The 21462-nt window shown below is 34.8% G+C and overlaps 1 non-coding gene across 1 annotated transcript; it reads left to right on the forward strand.

Moving 5' to 3' along the window:
- Positions 1-4698: 4698 nt before the first annotated feature.
- Positions 4699-4805, forward strand: LOC141694066 (small nucleolar RNA R71). The gene has a single exon (XR_012563398.1). It is a non-coding gene; the product is annotated as a small nucleolar RNA R71 (small nucleolar RNA).
- The last annotated feature ends 16657 nt before the right edge of the window (positions 4806-21462 follow it).

Here is a 21462-nt window from a genome sequence, read left to right on the forward strand (position 1 = left end):
TTATGCACCTATGCAACAATGTATGGTTATCGCTCAATGCTAAGACAAATAACAAATTAGGTTTTTATTAAACTAAGAGATTAAACTAACAATTATAACTAAGAGATCAAGAATGGTTAAATTAATATATATGACAAACATGGGATTCTAAGTTCATTAAATACTTCATTCAATAGCCTTATTGTTCTTAACCTTAGCATGTGATGGTGATGACACTAATCAAATAACACAAAACTGATAAACGCCAACTTTCGTTGCACGAGTACCATTCTACCAGACTTCCACAAAAGAGATAGAAGCTGAATAGACACCAATTATATTGAGACCCTATATGTCTATAAAATTTGACAACATAACGGGTTAAGCACAAGTTATCAATCTTGATTACATAGGGCAAGTAAAATGGTTAGAGTTACCCACTAATCATACATACAATACATGAACCTATGCTAGCATGGCAAGTTATAAACCTCTATATTCACTGTCTCTTCAATAGAGATTAACACACTATCTTATATGTTAGCTACGCACATAAGACGAATAAGCACAACCAATACTAGGATATCATACAATCACCACACACCACGATATCAAAACAAATTAACTATAGAAATCCATAAGTAAATCCGCCAGAATTCCATGACAACGATTAGCTCATAATCGAACTCATCGTCACCATGGGTTCCAATGAAAGCATGGTATAAACAAGGTCTTAATAAATTGAATAATAATTAAAGTACGAATAAACGAGATCTAGGTTCAACAAGAACAAAAACGAGCATCCAAAGTTATAACTAATTCAAAGAATCACAAGTTGAAAATAAGATCTTAATTTTCGGAGTTGTTTTGTGCTTCTAGGTCTTCTTCGTGGTATCTCAATCTTCCCGGATGATGAAAACCCTTTTTTTTAAGTATATATACGCCCATATTGGACCTGGACCCTTAAAATCGTCAAATTCCACTCAAAAAAGGCTTTTTCAGCGAAATCAGCGAATCATCCGCGCATCAGCGGGCGGCCGCGCGGCACACCATGCGGGCACCTCCACCAGCGGGCGGCCGCGCGGCACACCAGGCGGCGCCTCCCGCCTGTCTGGAAAAATTCTGATGAATCTTGTTTTGGCCATAACTTGAGTTCTACTCGTCAGAATTAGGCGATTCAACTGCCCAAGCGAAGCTAACGAGATTCTCTACAACTTGACAGTGGCCTTGGATTCCAAATCTGATCACTTTTCATCATATTTCCTTTAAAAACTTCTTTCTTCCTTGAAATGATACCTGAAATGCAATAACACAAAAATACATCAAAATACCAACAACTTGAGTCCAAAACACCAATTTAAGCTTGTAATAAAGCATTCCAAGTGGATATAAAATCCACATATCACACCCCAAACTTGAATCGATGCTTGTCCTCAAGCATAAACAGACTCAAAACTATAAAACAAACCTAATGCATGAATACAACTACGTGAAAGCAACTAAAGGATAATGCAATCGATCCCCTCAGAATAACCATAACCAAATGAATAAGCCAATGCCTTTAAGAATGCAATGACTTCAAATAGAGCTCGAATAAATCCCATAAATTAACTCACAAACCAGAAACATGCGTGTGTGGCATGCTTAACAGATATCTCTCGATACTAGATCAATAACCATAACTTATCTATCATCGAAACAATCAAAAGTTTATAAACAGGATAGACAATAAACGCATTATGACTCACAACACCTCCTTTCTACTAGAGTTATACAAGGATTTACACTATTATTGAACACATAACAAAGTTGCTTATTTGACCGTGCAATGAATGAGGTCCCAAAAGACTTATGCAATAATACCTATGTAGCGAGCGTTAGGTTAGCGGATCCCAGACTATAAAAGCCTTAAGTCACTAGGCACAAATTCCCCTAGACCTTAATAACTCGAGTATTAAAGAGCTCACTCTTGATCAATTATGCATAAACATATACTATTTTTTTCTTCTTTTTTTTCCTTTTTTTTCTTTTTTTTCAATAATTTCTGAATGAGTGCGTTTCGCTCCATATCATTCAACCCTAGACTACTCATAAAAATATGAGCCGGCTACTAGCCATTTGACACCTAGCCTTACAACAACTAGCAATGAAATCCAAGTTTTTCTCAAGATAAAAAAAATTAGTGTTTTTACGTTATTACGAGAATATCACAAATTCTAAATATAACCAAGTGATTAAATCTCAACAAGAAACAAGTATGCTCATGATCTAGATCAAAAGCAACCCTATAAGACTTTGTCAAAATAATTGTTTCTAGCATGCAAATCAATTCATTAGGACTTAAACATCCCTCTATTTGTCATCACCATACTCAAATCAACATCAACTTATCAAATATCATAGTTCATCTTAAGGGATCATGCTAAATATGCATGCAAATGCAACTATATGAAATCACATTAAAACAAACAAATATGTCCTAAATGAACAAATCATGCAAAAATATGAATGAACTACAACTAAACATGCCATATGAATCTATATGAATCTATATGGACACACACACTACTAATCCTTACATTATCACCCCCAAACTTAAAATTTTCAATGTCCTCATTGAAGGTAATAATAAGGATCTCAGGCATACCTAGTCGTTGGAAAGATCACCCTTCTCGGGTGGAAGATCAGGTGGCCAATCAACCTCGCCACCAGTGTCTCGGAAAATAGTGCCCAAAGCCTGTGTCAAATATGCAGCAAAACGACGGTGAATGTTCTGCATGGCCTCCATACGCCTAATTACTCGCCTGTACTGCTCATCACCAATACCAGTCCTATCAACTATCTGTGGCGCATGAAAAAACCCTCTGTAGGCACTGGAAGATCCCTTCAACCACTCTCTACATCATCAAAAATATATCCCAACCCCTTATCATGGGGTGCACCTATGAATGAATAACTCAAGTGACCTGGCTTTCGGTTGAGATCAAGCGTGGGAGCTTCTTGAATAAATGGTTCAAAGCGTTCCTGAGAAATTTTCAACTCTGCTAACCCAAGAGAATCAAATGGCATATCTAACTTCCTCTTCCATGGAGGTGCATTCAAAACCTGAAACTTCTCTACTTCAAAGCACTCGTCTTTAGCTGTGGGTAACTTTATTTCATTGTACACATTAAAAGTGACCTTTTGATTGTAAACCTTCATTGAAAGCTCTCCTTTTTGCACATCGATCATATAATGGGAATATTCTTATCTTCCTCAAAATCAAGAATTACAAAATCAGCAGGGAAGATGAGTTTATCCACCTTGACCAAGACATCCTCCACTATACCTCGTAGATAAGCGATGGAACGGTCAGCTAGTTGCAATGACAAGTATGTTGGTTTCAGATCAGGCAGACCAAGCTTCTTGAAGATAGATAAGGGCATCAGATTGATGCTAGCTCCCAAATCACATAAACACTTGTCGAATGACAAGTTTCCAATGGTGCAAGAAATAGTGAAGCTTTCAGGATCTTTAAACTTCGGAGGCAACTTCTGTTGCAGTACATCACTGCATTCCTCCATTAGAGCAACGGTCTCTAAGTCATCGAGCTTCACTTTTCGAGAGAGAATACCTTTCATAAACCTCGCATAGCTAGGCATCTGTTCAAGAGCTTCAGTGAAAGGTATGTTGATATGAAATTTCTTGAACACCTCTAAAAACTTCTCAAACTGCTTATCCAGCTTTTTCTTCTACAGCCTCTTACGAAAAAGGAGGTGGAGGATAGATCTGTTTCTCCCATGTATTACCCTCAAGAGGAGTGTGTTCCACAGTAGTCTTCCTTGGTTCCACCTCTGCTTCCTTCTGCACTTCTTCTTCAGCCACAACTGCATTTTTTGAAACTTAAGATTTTTTAGGCTCTTCGTCTTGCTGAATTTTGGGGCTTGTGACCTTTCCTGACCTGAAGGTGATGGCGTTCACCTGTTCTTCAACTTCCCTCTTGCCTAGATTTGTTTCTATATCACTAAGAAGCGTTCCTGGTGGTCAATTCACTAAGGCATTAACAATTTGCCCTATTTGGTTGTCCAGAGTCTTGATAGAAACAACCTGACTTTGGCATATAAGAGCCTGGTTTTTGCACATAAGCTGCAAATCCTCCAATTTAGATTTTTTATTCGAAGTTAGACATGCACCATGAGTTTGTTTTTTTGGTGTAATTTCTTGCTGAAAACCAGGAGGGTTGAATAGCTTATTTCCAAACTACTGGAACGGCTGTTGCATCGCATTTTTATTGTTGCTCAGCTGAAGTTAAGATGATTCCAGTTGTCAGGATGATAAGTGTTTGGAACTGGTTGCTGCGATCTCTGAAAGTTGCTCACAAACTGAGCTGAGTCACTAGATATAGTCCATTGCTCTGTCACATGTGGACCTGCACACAGCTCACAAACACTAATTATCTGCTTAACACCATAGTTAGCCAGAGAATCGATCTTCATATATAACGCCTTTAGTTGAGCAGTTATAGCCGTAGCTGTATCCACTTCAATAACTCCTACTACCTTGCCCTATGGACATCTCTAGGTTGGATACTGATATTTATTAGCAGCCATCAGTTCAATTAGATCATAAACTTCCTTATAGCTCTTTGCCCATAATGCTCCGCCTGATGCTGCATTGAGCATGGGTCTGGACTGTGCTCCCAACCCATTGTAAAAATAAGTGATGATCATCCAATCAGGAATTCAATGATGAGGACACTTTCTAAGCATCTCCTTGTAGCGCTCCCAAGCTTCACATAGCGGTTCTCCCGTTTGCTTCGCAAATTGAGTAATAGTGTTCCTCATTGCAGCTGTCTTCACCATAAGGAAGAATTTAGTAAGGAATTTCTGAGCAAGATCCTCCCAAGTAGTAATTGAACCAGCTGGTAGAGAGTGTAACCAGCTCTTAGCCTTGTCCCTCAGAGAGAATGGAAACAGTCTCAGCTTAATAGCATCTTCGGAAACACCATTGAACCTAAAGGTATCACAGATCTCTATGAAATCCCAAATGTGCGTATTGGGATCTTTCATTGGAGAACCTCCAAACTGGACTGAATTCTGTACCCATTGAATTATGTCAGGCTTGATCTCAAAGGTATTAGCTGTGATAGCTGGCCAGACAATGCTAGATTAAATGTCATTGATCTTGGGTTGAGAAAAATCCAACAAGGCTTTCGTACGTGTTGCTGGATCTCCCATTGTAATGAGTACCTGAAACACAAACAAATAAACCGTGAAAGTAAAAGAATCTGAGTCAGTGAACTTTAACGACCACTGATGACAAGCACATAAACTAAAAATTAACACCGAGTCCCCGGCAGCGGCGCCAAAAGCTTGTTAGGGCGAAAAAACGCGCTAATATTCCCGCAAGTATACGCGTTCGCAAGTAGTATAAGATATAAATCAGATTCGTTCCCACAGAGACTGGTTTAGGTTAAGTTCAATTTATGCACCTATGCAACAATGTATGGTTATAGCTCAATGCTAAGACAAATAACAAATTGGGTTTTTATTAAACTAAGAGATTAAACTAACAATTATAACTAAGAGAACAAGAATGGTTAAATTAATATATATGACAAACATGGGATTCTAACTTCATTAAATACTTCATTCAATAGCCTTATTCTTCTTAACCTTAGCATGTGATGGTGATGACACTAATCAGATAACACGAAACTGATAAACGCCAACTTTCGTTGCACGAGTACCATTCTACCAGACTTCCACAAAAGAGATAGAAGCTGAATAGGAACCAATTATATTGAGACCCTATATATCTATAGATTTTGACAACATAACGGGTTAAGCACAAGTTATATATCTTGATTATATAGGGCAAGTAAAACGGTTAGAGTTACCCACTAATCATGCATACAATACATGAACCTATGCTAGCATGGAAGGTTCTAAACCTCTATATTCACTGTCGCTTCAATAGAGATTAACACACTATCTTATATGTTAGCTACGCACATAAGACGAATAAGCACAACCAATGATAGGATATCATACAAGCACCACACACCAAGATATCGAAACAAATTAACTATAGAAATCCATAAGTAAATCCGCTAGAATCCTATGACAACGATTAGCTCATAATCGAACCCATCGTCACCATGGGTTCCAATGAAAGCATGATATAAACAAGGTCTTAATAAATTGAATAATAAATAAAGTACGAATAAACGAGATCTAGGTTCAACAAGAATGAAAATGAGCATCCAAAGTTATAACTAATTCAAAGAATCACAAGTTGAAAACAAGATCTTCTTTTTCAGAGTTGTTTTGTGCTTCTAGGTCTTCTCCTCGGTATCCCAATCTTCTCGGATGATGAAAACCCTTTTTTAAGTATATATACGCCCATATTGGACCCGGACCTGTAAAATCTTCAAATTCCACTAAAAACGGCTTTTTCAGCGAAATCAGCGAGCGGCCGCGCGGCACACCAGGCGGGCGCCTCCACCAGCAGGCGGCCGCGTGGCACACCAGGCATGCGCCTCTAGCCTGTCTGGAAAAATTCTGATGAATGTTATTTTGGCCATAACTTGAGTTCTACTCGTCAGAATTAGGCGATTCAACTGCTCAAGCGAAGCTAACGAGATTCTCTACAACTTGACAATGCCCTTGTCTTCCAAATCTAATCACATTTCATCATATTTTCTTTAAAATCTCCTTTCTTCCTTTAACTGATACCTGAAATGCAATAACACAAAAATACATCAAAATACCAACAACTTGAGTCCAAAACACCAATTTTAGTTTGTAATAAAGCATTCCAAGTGGATATAAAATCCACTTATCACTAACTCAAATGCTTTCTCCATTTCTCTTAACCACCATTAGGCTTTTATCCGATCAGGCAATCCTAAGAACTCTGGGGGATGAACAGATTGAAAGTGTTTGAAGTTTCCAGCTTTAGGGGCTATGGGTTATTGTAAAAGCTAAGCAAGTCGGCTCATCATGGTGGTATCTTGGTTCAGTTCTTAGTCTTGGGTTTGAATTTCTTCTTCTTGGTGATTTGGTGAGTTGGCCATTTCTTACAAACCTGATTGAGCAATTATTTAGCAATACGATAGCATGGCATTGATATATAACAACAGTTTACTACGAAATCACTTTTGCGGGTTTTAAGCTTTTACCCAATTTTGCACATACAATCCTATTACTATATAATTTCTCATATGAGTGGTGTTTGCTCATGGCACAGGGTACGGTTTTACGAAATTTTAAACACGGTTGTATAGAAACATGGTATGCAAAATAGTTGTAAAGATTCCAGGGTCCATAATAGGAAATAAGATATATGATTGATTCAACAAGCCAAAGGTACATCGATAAAAAGTTTGGTAATGACAAGTTCTGAAATAAGGTACAATAATATAGCAGGGTTAAACAGATGAAAAACTGGAAAACATCCCCTATCTACCCCTAACTTCTAACAACCGCTATGATACAAAGTTCTGAAATATTATATAACATAACAAATTAAAAAGCGATCCCGGCATCTGACCAAGTATCCCAAATCCTACTGGCGCTGAAAAGAAACAACAACAACTATGGGCTCCACCAAATGTCCAGCCTGATCATCACTATCATCTAATCATCCAGAATCCAACATCCAACGAATGATCTTATGCAGCCTCCAGGCCTCAATATCAGCATCACTAGTGGATGGTCCCTCATCCAATCTCCTCCGGGCAACCTGCTCCACCATCTGAATCCTAGCTCTCCACTCCTCCATCACCACTGAAGTCCTCTTCCTAGAGTCTCGAATTAACCTATCCACCAAAGCTCCCAACTCAGGAATAAGGGAGTAAACAAAGTCTCGATCCTGGGGTAACTTGCCACCAACAATGACATGCACAATCTTAGGCATCTCAGACTCTGGCTCAGGGTCTGGGGTCTCTAACTCTGGCCTCAAGGGTGATATCTGCATAGGAATCTCACTACTCTCAGATAGATCCTCCTCTGAATCTGAAATAATATGCACAGGCTCCTCTGAAGAGGGTGAAATTGGGTCCACTGGGGTACTAGTCAAACTAATCTCTAATTCAGAATCACTATCACTACTGGGGTCCTGAGAGAAAACACAAAACAACAACCAAGAAATAACATTAGGGCTAAATAAGACTTCCAACTGTCTTACACCCTAACTCTAATTGCCACTTTAACCTATTCAGTTTTCTTAGACTATACCTAATAATCTAACTAAACTCTATACGAGTCCAAACACTCTCGTAATATATATACACCCAAATACTCTTTTATCCTAACTTGTCTCAGGGATTAGATCCTGTAGCTCTGATACCAACTTGTGATGTCCTCAATCTCGGGGTTAGGAAATGAGGACCCACACACCTTTAAACTATGAATAAATAAGCATAAACCCCGATTAACTAATAACATGATCAAACAGGATTAAGTTTGAGACAAGATTACAACTACCAACCAGATAATATATATTACAACGTAAAATAATATCAAATTTACATAATCGATTCCGACTTGGAACCGATAGATAACCCATCATATCTTTACAAACTTTCCGACTAAGCGCTTGCTCACACACAACCTGTACTACCTGCTCTGGCATCTGGAAGCCTACAATACGGTAGGGGCCACCAGGTACGCTCTTATGAGCAATGCGCCTAAGTCTAGCCATCCTCTTGCTTAACTGCCATGGTTAGAACAAAGCATAATATATGAGTACAAAACTCAGCAAGTAACTAAATGACAGTTATATGATGCAATAAGCAATATCCTTTCATAATTACTTTTGGGGCATTCTACTACAATTCTCTAGGTGGCAGATTTCTATCTGTGGGCTAGGGAAGGTTTATAAAGAGATAGTTGGGCTTTCAGGAATCAAGGTTCAAGATAAGGCGAAAGCCGAAATTCATCACAAATCATCAACAGGATCTCAAGGATCTTTCAAATGGAAAGAGAGAATCTTTTCAAATCTGAGAATCAAATATATGATTGATAATAATATCAGAATAAGAATCAGGGTTCACAAGCTGTATGCTAATCAATATCACAATCAACTCTTTTCAAAACATTATAAGCCATTTCATTTTCAAAGAAGCAATTTGCTAAAGCAATGTATCCAATATCCTTTATAACGTGATAGGGAACCCTTGATTGGACTACTTCAACTTTCAATTAATAATAATAATATGGGAGATCAGACCATACCGACCTCCAGCTGGTCGTTAAGGTACCTATGGCATAATTTCAGCCAAAAATTGGACTAGCCCTGCTCGTCTCTTATATGACTAGACTAGTCCCACTAGTCTCTTACGTCTCAATTATATCCATCAGGAATTCATTTGGAAAACCTTGTGTTGGAAAATAAAGGTTTTACTGAGTTTATTTTAACATTACCAAGAATATGGAATCATTTAGACTCTTTCAAGTTGAAACTCATTCTTAAGTTCAATTTCAAGAATTCAAAGAAAGTGAATGAATCAAAGGTAAGCAAAGTTCAATGCTAAGGATATTGATCAAATGATCACAAGGTATACTAGTTAGGGAATCAAAACAGTTCCAAGGATCATCGTGGAATAAGGTAAACAAAGGAATGAAGGATCATTACACAATGGGGTTCATAAAGGTTCTAATAGGGTTTACAAGAATTCAAGGTATCAACAGGTGATCAGGATATGAATAAAAAGGTTCCTATAAAGGTTTGTTCAATAATCATATCAAGTCATTACAAGAACAATAACAGGGTTTCTCAAGAATTAATAACAGGTTCACAAAGAACAATAACAGGGTTTCTCAAGAATCAATAACAGGTTCACAAGTATTATAAAACATCAATACTTTATCATGGCATCAACAATATCCTTTCAATACACAACTTATACAAGTAGGCAGAGTTACTTGTCTGAATTCGCTTTCCTGTTTCACAAGGGTTGAACTACTACCACCTTGTACACCTTTCCCTTTCCTAGCCTGAATGCCCTCACGCTTCGAATCTACAATCCAAAAATCATAACCCTAATTAGATTCCCATTCGATGTTCCCAGAATGCTTAATAATTTCCCTTTATTATAGTACCCTAAGAGTACATATACTCAATCATAATACAAAGCACGCTTATACCATAACTCGTATACATTAACCAAATAGTCATCGAATCACATATTGTGACGCAATTACAACATATAGCATATAATCCTTGTATCCAAACTCTATACATGAGTTAAAATAATCATTATACAATCTCATATCAAGACGACTCAATCCTTCCTTTTATTTCACATTATTCGAACCAAAACCATCAAATAAACCAAATAGTCCCTAGTAATCTTACATGCATTTACTTTGTGAAATCATATGACCAAATCAACCTCTTTTACACCCTTAACCATTCGGCCCTTACAACCAAACACAATCAAGTGTACTCAATTACAATCACACATAATCAAACACAAATAAACCTCTTTTAGTAATATGCAAGTACAAGAATCACTTACACTATCAAGTCTCATCCTTACTAATCCAAAAGCTGAATCAAAATCACAATCAAAATCATAAATCAAAACCCTCTTTTAATTATCAAAAATTCGAACCAAAAATTAACACAAACACCATACAAAATTGACATGCAACCAAGTAATCATTTCAATTATCACTAGTAGCACATAATTCCACAAAAATCAACTTAATCTTTTTCCAATCATAAGACCCATTCGGGTTTTTCAAAAAAATACACATGCATAAATAAATTTTGATATACAAGGCTTTAAATTACAATTTCAACTCACTTTATCCTTTAACCTAACCATTCAACTAATTTTCTTTACAAATCAAACTAAACTCATTTGATTATACTCAAACCTTACATGCATGCCATGAACCTTTCTTAGAAACAAAGATTTGTATTCAAAATCAAGTTTAACACTAAAACAATTAAGCAACTCATCATTTAAAATTAAAAACCCTTTTTAACATCAAAATTCGAACCATCATCAAACAAAACCAAATAAAATACAATACAACATTCACTATACTTCTTTTATGATTCTTTTATCATTATGAGATTTTCTTAGGTAAAATCAAAATAAGTTGATTTCAAAAATAGCTTAAACACTTACATGCAAAAGGTAAACGAATAGAGAATGAGAAATAAGGAAGATTGATGGTGAAAACTTTGATCTCCAACTAGATTTAGGCTTTGCATGTAATAGAGAGAAAGAGGGAGTGTATGAGAGAGAGATTCGAGAAGGAGAGTTCGGGAGAGAAGAGAGAAAAGAGAGATGAGAGAAAAGAGAGAAAGAGAAAGGAAAGAAATAGAATGAAATGGAAATGACCGAACTTCTCTCCTTTTATACTTACAAGTTAGAGGGAAATAGAAATTACCCTTGTACCCTTCTCTCATTATTAGCACAAAATGCATGCAAGGATAATATGGTCATTTGGTTAAGTTGAATGGAGATAGGGGGTAGAAAATGATACATCTAACCTTCTCTCATGTTGTGAGTGGAAATGCATGCAAGGGCAAGTTCGTAATTTAAAAAGAATCTAAATTCTTAATTTCTTTTTATCCTTAATCAAAAATGAATTTGATTAATATATTTTTGAATTAAAAAAGATAAACATGCCGTGAATATCACTTTTAGAATATAGATCTTGAAATTAGCTTTTCATCCATATTTTTAAAATAATTTTTAAGTGTACGGTTTATTTGTAATGGATTCTAGAAGATTGCGCTCAAAATAGAATTATTACTCAATAAAATCATTTTAAAATACAAAATCATTTTAGAATTATTACTAATATACAATAAAGATAATTAACCAACAAAATCATTTATCCCTTTATTTAATCACATAATTCATAATTACACCACAAAATTATACTTTATTCACTTAATTAAGTCGCGAAATTCACAGTCGTCACACATATTCACCCATAAGGACTTAAATATGAAACAACAAAGATGGTTGAAGCTGATTAAGGAATATGATTGTTCTATTAATTACCATCCGGGAAAAGCCAACGTAGTAGCAGATGCTCTGAGCAGAAAAGAGAGATTGAATGCGATTAGGCTTGTTGAAGAACTAACAAATGAATTGGAAAAGCTGGAAATTAAAGTTTGAGTTCAAGAAGGTAATAAGGAGCAATTGTATGAAATCACTTTCCAGCCATAATTGATGGAAAGAATTAGAAAGTATCAAGAAGAGGTCATGCATCAAGGATTAGATAGTTTGACTGGGGAAGAAGTCTGTACTCAAAAGGATAACAAAGGTATGTTTAGATTTTCCTCAAGAATATGGATCCCAATGTGACTGAATTGAAGAATGAATTTTTGCGAGAAGCCTATAATTCTAGATTTTCTATTCACCCTAGGAATACCAAGTGTTGGGTTTCGAGCACATAAACGCAACGGAAATAGTAATTAAAAATATAAAAAATCAGAATTTTCGAAACCCACCGCAGGATCCATGCGAAAAATAGATATTTAATTCGTAGATCAGATTGTTTACCTTAAGAAGCTTTACAAATTGGTTGACTAATGGAGATCCAAAGCTTGTTCAATCACCACGCATCCCGCTCTTGCGATCTACGCTCTATCGATATCCACACGAATGCTTGAACTCAAGAATTGGATGTGTACTAGCAAAATCTCGTTTCTTCTTACTCTCTCCATCTTCTCTCTTGGTGGCTAGGGTTTTAGTAAAAATCTTTTACACATAAAATCAGCCACACAAGAGATATTATATAGAGAGTAAAAAAACGAATTATAACTCTTAACTAATTAGGAGTTATTATTAATTCAAAATTCCTATTTGTATTATAATTAAGTCTCACTTAATTATTTAACAAATAAATTTCATAATTAATATTAGTAAATTTAAATATCATTATTTATCTAATTAATTAAGTCAAACTTAATTAATATTATAAATAATTTAAATCACTTTAATTTAATTTAAATCCAATTTAAATTAAATAATCCTTCAAGCATTCTTTGTGTGTGACCCTATAGGTTATTATTACATTGGCAACGAATTTTAAATCTAATTTAAAATCATAAACAATGAGCAGCATCTAGTAATACATCATTGCTACTTAAGTAGTAATAATTGAATCGGTGATCGATTAAACCTTTCGTGAATAATGTACAATGTAATATAATCCTTTTAACCACATATTATAGATTAAACTAGAGGCATGTGATGTGTCATCCTCATCAATGTTTAATCCAGGTTTCCTTGAACAATGAGTAGACTATCATATCAAATCAACATTTGAGCATGACCACGCTTTTCATAGTCTAGCTCACACAAGAGGCCAATAATATCACTCCTAAAATAGGAGGGTTAAATCCCATATAGATCATTCATATTTCTCATACGATTCATAATATACCCAATGTCCACTTTTATCATTACCCGGTCAAGGATAACTTTTAATGGAATCAATGTATATTAATTCTCGTATAGAAATATAATGACTTCAGGTCTAAGAACCATTACATCATTATCACTGTGAGAATTACTTATGACACAACAGACATGTAGAATCTCACACCGGGTCTGTCCAGCACCATGTACATATACATATGCTTGTGTCTTTAACTTCAGTATCACTATACCTATGATCAATGAGATGTGATCATCAGTCAACAAACACACTAGTCTTAATGCATTATTATTGTCCCTTAATAATAATACTCGACTAGGGACCTTTAGGAATATTGATACTATTCTCATAATCTCATTTCTAAGTCACGTACTTAGAGATATAGAATTGCATATCATATTTCAAGGATATTTATTAATCTAACATTTATATCGCAGTAAATTAAGAATTAATAAATTATAAAGAGAATAATCGATAGAACATAAACATTAATAATCCTAATATCTTAAACTAAAACATCATAGTGTTGTCTCTAGGGCACAAACACTAACAATCTCCCACTTGCACTAGAGCCAATCACCCGTGTATCTAATACTCATTGAACTAGTATGACCATCGTACTTCTGCTGTGACAAAACCTTAGTCAGTGGGTCTGCAACACTATCATTACTATGCACTTAACAATTATATCTCCTTAATCATTAATCTCATTAATAAGGCGATATTGCCTAAGGACATGCCTAAACAGTCTTCATAGTTGTTTCAAAAAATATCAATATATTCAGCTTCCATAGAATCATCAATGTTCTTGTTGTGAACTATTCAAGCTAATATTAATTATATTTAGACAAAACACAAAACAAACATAAACTCGTAATCATCCTTGTTTGTCCAAAAATTAGATTCAGAATCTAGTATCAGTGTAACCCTTTACAACCAATTCCCTATCTTCTCCATACACCAAAAATAAATCTTTAGTCCTCTTTAAGTACTTAAGAATATTCTTGAAAATTATCTAGTGACCCCCACCTGGATTAGACTGGTATCTGATCGGCATGCTCAAAGCATACGAAACATCAGGATAAATACATATCATTGTACACATTATAGATCCAATTACTAACGCATCTGGAAATTTCTCAAACGGCCCTTATCGTCTAATGATTTCGGGGGAAATTATCTTTTGAGATCACTATCCCATGCGACATCGAAACATATCCTTTCTTTGTTTCTTGCATCATAAAATGATGTAATACTTTGTCAATGTATGTTCTCCGACTAGGTCAATTAATCTTTTTAATCTATCTCTTTAGATCTTGATCCCTAATACATAGGTAGGATCGCTTAAGTCTTTCACCGAGAAACTATTTCTCAACCAAGTCTTAATAGCCTGTAGAGAAGGTATGTCATTCCATATCTGTTATATGTCATCTACATATAATACTAGGAATGTCACCCCATTAAACTTCTTGTAAACACATGGTTCATCTTCATTTTGAATAAAGCCAAACTCTTTTACTGTTTCATCAAAATGAATATTCATTCTCCTTGAGGCTTGCTTCAATCTATAAATAGATAGAAGCAACTTATAAACTATCTTAGCAAACTTTGGATTGACAAAACCCTCAGGTTGTATTATATGTACATCATGTTTAAGGCTCCCATATAGGAAAGCAGTTTTGACATCCATTTGCCAAAGCTCATAGTCAAAGTAAGCAACTATTGCTAACAAAATCCTGATGTACTTGACCATAGAAACTAGTGAAAAAGTCTTATCATAGTCTGTACCATGAGTTTGTTTGAAACCTTTTGTCACTAGTCGCACCTTATAGCTCTGTAATTTACCATCCATGTCAGTTTTCTTCTTGAAAACCCACTTGCACCCTATAGGTTTTACCCATTCGAGTGGATCAACTAAAAGTCAGTACTTTATTTTGATACATGGATTTCATCTCGGATTTCATGGCCTCTAGCCATCTCTCGGAGTCTAACCTGTTAATAGCATCTTGGTAGGTGAGAGGCTTATCATTATCCGTAAGCATCACATCACCATCTTGAGTCAAAAGAAATTCATAATTTCTCCCGGGCTCATTGTGAATCCTACTAGATCTACGAATAACCTGTGTTTCTGGGACAAGATTACTTTCAACATTTTGATGTACATCCTGATCTTATTCCAACTCTGGTTCAATTTTATCATGTGGTTCTAGATCTTCATCGAGATGTATTATCCTCCCACTGATTTTCCTAGAAAGTAGTTCTCCCTCAAGAAATACAGCGGCCCGAGCAACAAACACTTTGTTCTCGGAATGATTATGTAACACCGCCAAATCCGGGGTCGGGGATCCGGGTTGTCATGAGTTCCATTTCCCTTAATAACACCCAATCTTAATAAACAACCAAATACTGCGTACTATGACCCTACAATAAACACACACACAACAAGTTATAATCTCAGAGATGAATACCAAAATAACACAAGTCATTTTATTCCACAATTATAACTCATTACACCTCAAAAGGGTTTCTAAATAAATTTACATATTCTTTGCCATTATTACAATTCATAAATATACATAAGTCTGGTACATCAATAGTTGAAACCCTAGCCTATTGGTAGATCCTACCTCAGCTACAGCTGAATCAACGCCTACAGGAAACTGCGGAACGTTTCCTATCCGCTTGCGAACTGGGAGCTTGGCCCTGTTCATCTTATCTATCTGTTGTTGTGTGATGAAAGAAGAAAGCAAGGGTGAGCAACAAGCCCACCGAAATAATATGTATAATAATTAACAATATATGAGCATTCTCATAGTACCTATGAAAGTCTTGGTCAAGAAAAATGAACCAAGTTGATATCTTAACGCGACCAAGTCACAAAACATTCAGTATATATGTATATATACTTTTCAAAATCTTGAAAATCTTCTTCCATGCATAATATACATAGAGTTCCAGTTTATAACTGTATAAAAATATTGTTGCAAGGTGATCTCATATATCTAACCTTGTCTCAACATTTTTCTGAAAATCTTTGTCATGCATAAGATAATCATTGACTAGATATAAGTTGAAAAGATGAAGTTACAAGATACTCCAATATACTTATATATTTTCCGAATACTACTTGAACTACCACCATTCAAGGCATAATCAGTTTCAAAAGTTCATCACATAGATGAGACTACAAGATAAGACTTGAATAGATTCAATCTTTGAAATATCATTTAAAGAAATAAAGTTACTACATACTTCATTAATTCCCGATATATATATATATACACCTATATATATATATATATCTCATACCTTCCTTGAAACCCTCTGTTATGAAAAGTATAAACAAAGTTATAATACCCAATGAATTTGGAAAGAAGAAAAACTTTGGCATAAACCCGATATCTTGCTGATCAAGTAAAGATACCAATAAGTAACCTTTTTTACTATAGATGGATGAATTCCTCGCCGGTCATCACCCTGGCCGCATTAGGACCTCGCGCTAGACCGTTACCTGGCTAGTCACGCATGGATGGACTATCACCCATGTGGCGCCCTCCAAACTCGGGTCAGAAGTTTGGGGTCCACACACACACCATATTTATAACCTGCTTATAATAATAATAAAGACAATAATAATATGTAGTGACCCTACTTACCAACTACCACGGACCGCAATAGGTTGAAGTATGCACACAAGCCACACACACACTTTATATTATAACATCCGAATCCCAACTATTCAAACTCAGAACTGAATATTAAACATTATTACAAACTTTACAAACTTAAACTATCTCAAAAGATGTCTGTTAGCTTAACTCGATTAACCTGAACCCCTAGCTCTCACACTGGATTGAGGATCCTCGCTACCGACTGGTTCCTTCTTAACTGGAAAAGAACATAAACAACATCGCACAAATGAGCTAACTAGCTCAGCAAGTCACAATGACAAGACTGAGAATAATGATCATTAGTTAAAAAGGATTAAGGTATCAAGGGAACAATGATTATTGATTTAGAATTGGATATTATATTTTTATTTTAAAAACCAAGGTTAGGCTGCTGATCAGTCACACACTAACCCTGAGCAAGGCACACAGCTCTGCTCTAATTACTGGATCCATGGCACACATTGGCCTAACTTGACCACCAATCTGGTCTTACCACGAATTTGGTCCACAATTTTATAAAACAATCCAATTCTAACATAATAACAGAATAAACAATGTAAAGCAATAAACAAAATCATAAGCAACATTAGATATTCAATAATGAAATGGTTGCAATCTTCACAAGGGATCAATATGTCAATCTCAAAGAATGGTTGTTAGGTAATGAAAGAATTGGATAACAAAGGAATCAACATTTCAAGGTTACAAGGATTTGGTCTTTCAAAGCATAAGGTACAATGGTTTGAATATGTAGGCAATTGGAGTCAGTGTTTGGCATTTAGTTTGTATGTATTTGTGGAGTAGTATCGTATATCTGTGGTTCATACTCGGGTATGTAACAATCAATGGTTTAGAAAGAATAAGGTTTACGGCTCAAAGATCAACAACTGGAATCAAGGTTTAGGGTTCAGTGCTTCAAAGCACTTGTAATATAGAATAGGATTATCAATCATCAACAATATATCTCGAGAAAGTTCAGATTACTTGCCTGGTACTAGCTTGCTATACTTCACTAACTTCCAATTACCACCGTCTTACTCCTCGACTATCTGCTTTCCTTTCCTAAGCCTTGCCTCTTCTGCTCACATATCATAAGCATCTATCAATACTCAACTCATACAATTCTATTCGATATACACTTTTATCTACCCTTCATTTTACCTAAATCCGATTAACGGATTGAAAGTTACGCTATAAACAAGTAAACACCGAACATATAGATCGATAGTCAAACAACAAGTCCAATATAACACATCAAACAATCAATGATATATTATTTATAAAGAAGTCTCGGGTCATAAACAGGCTTTCGGGTATTTAATATAATTTTTAAAACTTTTTTCGGAATTAAAACGGGTCGTTGGATCAATTTTAAAGCAATTAACAGGGTTCGGTTGGCCACATCTGGCTTCAAAATAATTTTATAATAATTATCGAGCCTTGAAAATAATTTAAAATAATATTTTAAAGCTCGAAACTATTTTTTAAAATTTTTAAATCTAATTAAATAATTAATTAAAATCAATTAATAATTAAGTAAAACAATTAATCAATTAATTTTCGAAGTAATTGACCAATTAATCAATTAATTATTAACTAAAATTAATTAACTAATTAATTCAGATTTATTTTTGAATTAAAAATAATTTTTGGAATTAAAATAATAATTTTTGGGATTTTCAGAAATTAATAACGAATTTTTATAATTAAAATAAATAGGATATATTATTTTTAAACATTTTTAAAACATGAATCCTATTTCTGCAATTTGCAGAAACTTCAGAGACTAAACTGCATCGTCACCAAAAGTTCAGGTACTAAACTGTAATTTTACAGGGGAGTCGCCGGAAAATGTCATGTCTCGCCGGAGATGACGGTTCCGGCATCCTCACCCTACCAACACCTCCAGATCACATCTACACACTACCAGGAACATAACCATGCCATCAAATCGACCTAACAATCCCTGAGTTGGCCGGAATTTGGCCGAGAAGTTCGCCGGTTTCCGGCGAGCTCGACGTGAACTTAAAAACACAACTCCCTTTAAACCATGAATCGTCTGTTAACGAGCTATACACCAATCAATTGCAAATTTCATAAGGAACACAACCCACTATATTTCAACAGCTAATAACCCCTAGAACAAAAAGCCCTAATTTTCAATTAGGAACATTCATACGGGTTATAAACCCTAATTTTAAAATTCGAAGATTATCAATTTTGAACATGTTACTGAACTCCAAATTAGTCATATGATATATGAAAATCATCAGGAAAATAAGCTCTACAACATGAAATCATCAAATCATTCAAACAATCATCCGAACAAAAAAACATATTTTTAATCAAAATAATTCAAAAATAAATAAAAATATAGAAAATAAACCTTTGATTCTGCAGTTCTGGAACTTGTATAATATGATAGTACTCTTCAAACCCTTCATTTTAGTTACTCAAGCTTTCCAAACGAATTTCAATAACACCTCCAAATTGCTGTTTAATTCTTGAAAAATTATATGAATATGTAGATTTTCTCTGTAAAATTATATAATTATTGTTTGCAAATGATTTTCGGTACGAAATAAATACGGTAAAGGTTATTTATAATTACGGAAAATTAGTATCCCGTTGGATCATTCCGGATATAAAATGGTAGGTTTATTTATAAAAATAGATCCAAATGGTACCAGTTTTTGGGATAATTATCCAAATCAGTAGAATTTGTACTGTGGTCTTGGTCTCAACGTCTGGTTACACGTATTACGAGGTGATAATTGTAATAGTTTAATAAAAAGATCCTGTTTATCGAAAATACGAGTTTTATTGATTTACCTAAATGAATAATGTATCAAAAATATTACGCTGGGATCCGCGCAGGACAAACCGTATGCCGGATCGAAAAAGTCGAAACATGGAAAATGCTCGGAATATTGCAATTATGTTAGAAAGGAGTTCTCGGAAGAGTTTTGGGTCATAAAAATGTAAAAATGGATGAAGTCGGTTGGTTCCCGATTATATAAAATAGTTTATAAATACTCTGAAAAAGAATTCATAAAATCCACATATTTCCTATAAAATCATAAATCAACATAAAAATAAATAGGAAGATATGACAATTATCTATATTTTATTTTGGACATATAAAAATTAAAATACTCAATCAATATTATTTTTAAACATCCAAATACATATACCACTTAACAGTTAATTCACAGAATAAATACTAAACAAGCATAATATTTATTTATTAGCAAACAAGCATAATATTTATTTATTAGCAAAAATAATTACACGATATATCCCAGATATTACAATCCAGCCTCTTACACCTTCATAGATCGTACCCCGGCCTGTCGCTTATGCCGACTCAATTAGATGAACTTACTTCTCGAACGTTGGGCAAGTAATCAAATTGTTTTCTCAAAACAGCAACCTCGTTGCGAATATAAAATACATCAAAGAGCCGGATTCCTCAGATTTTTGAGCGTGTATTCAAGTCCCCTTCGAAAGGAAGATCTTAAATTTGAAAACCAGTTTTGGGATCCGCTCTAACTTTTAAAATCATTTTGAAGACTCGAAAACAATTTTAAGAATGTTTGGAGTAATGCTGATTTAATAAAATAAATCAGTCCCAATATGTTGGAAAATATCTGAATATTATTCTTTAAATAATATTCCCATAAAGGATAATATTTATAAAAATAATTGAAGTAGAAGTTTTAAAACTCATACTTGAAACGAATAATAAATAATAAAAGATATACTTATACGAAAGTACGATCCTTATTTGAATAATCGAAAATAAGTTTAATTATTATTCTAAACCATCGAATATACCTTATTCGATTAATAGATATAGAAAATTATATATATATATACATATATTATACCCGGGAACATCGACTCCCAGTTTAGAAAAATGTTCACCTTTGGGTCCCCTATATTAAGGATATACGCAACTACTGCTTATCTCTAGCATAGGTATTATGCAGTTTATAAGCATTTGAATTGATAATAGAATATCAAGATTACGAAACAGGCATGCATATATATCATATCAACATGCTTCAATATATCGCAAGATTTTCTAATAACTATCATGCACTTATCACAAGATAATGCATATACACATATACATCACAACAACAGTTATACGGGTAGAAAACTTGCTTGAGCGTTCCGGGGTAGACTTAAGCTTAGAGTGGGTCCGATAACCTATGAACAACAACATAAATCAGAATTAAACCACGGTCGCTTAAGAAACTAGACTTTAACCAATTGGACCCTAACGTTCGCTTTTGCGCTTAACGATTCACATAAGTCGCTTGAGTAACCTCGGCTCCACCATTTTTATAAAATTAACCGTTACAAATTTTAAGGCGACTCTTTCGTGAGTACTTTACCAACTGCCTAAT

The sequence above is a fragment of the Apium graveolens genome, chromosome 10 (genome assembly GCF_009905375.1).
Source record: "Apium graveolens cultivar Ventura chromosome 10, ASM990537v1, whole genome shotgun sequence".
Classification (NCBI taxonomy): domain Eukaryota; kingdom Viridiplantae; phylum Streptophyta; class Magnoliopsida; order Apiales; family Apiaceae; genus Apium; species Apium graveolens.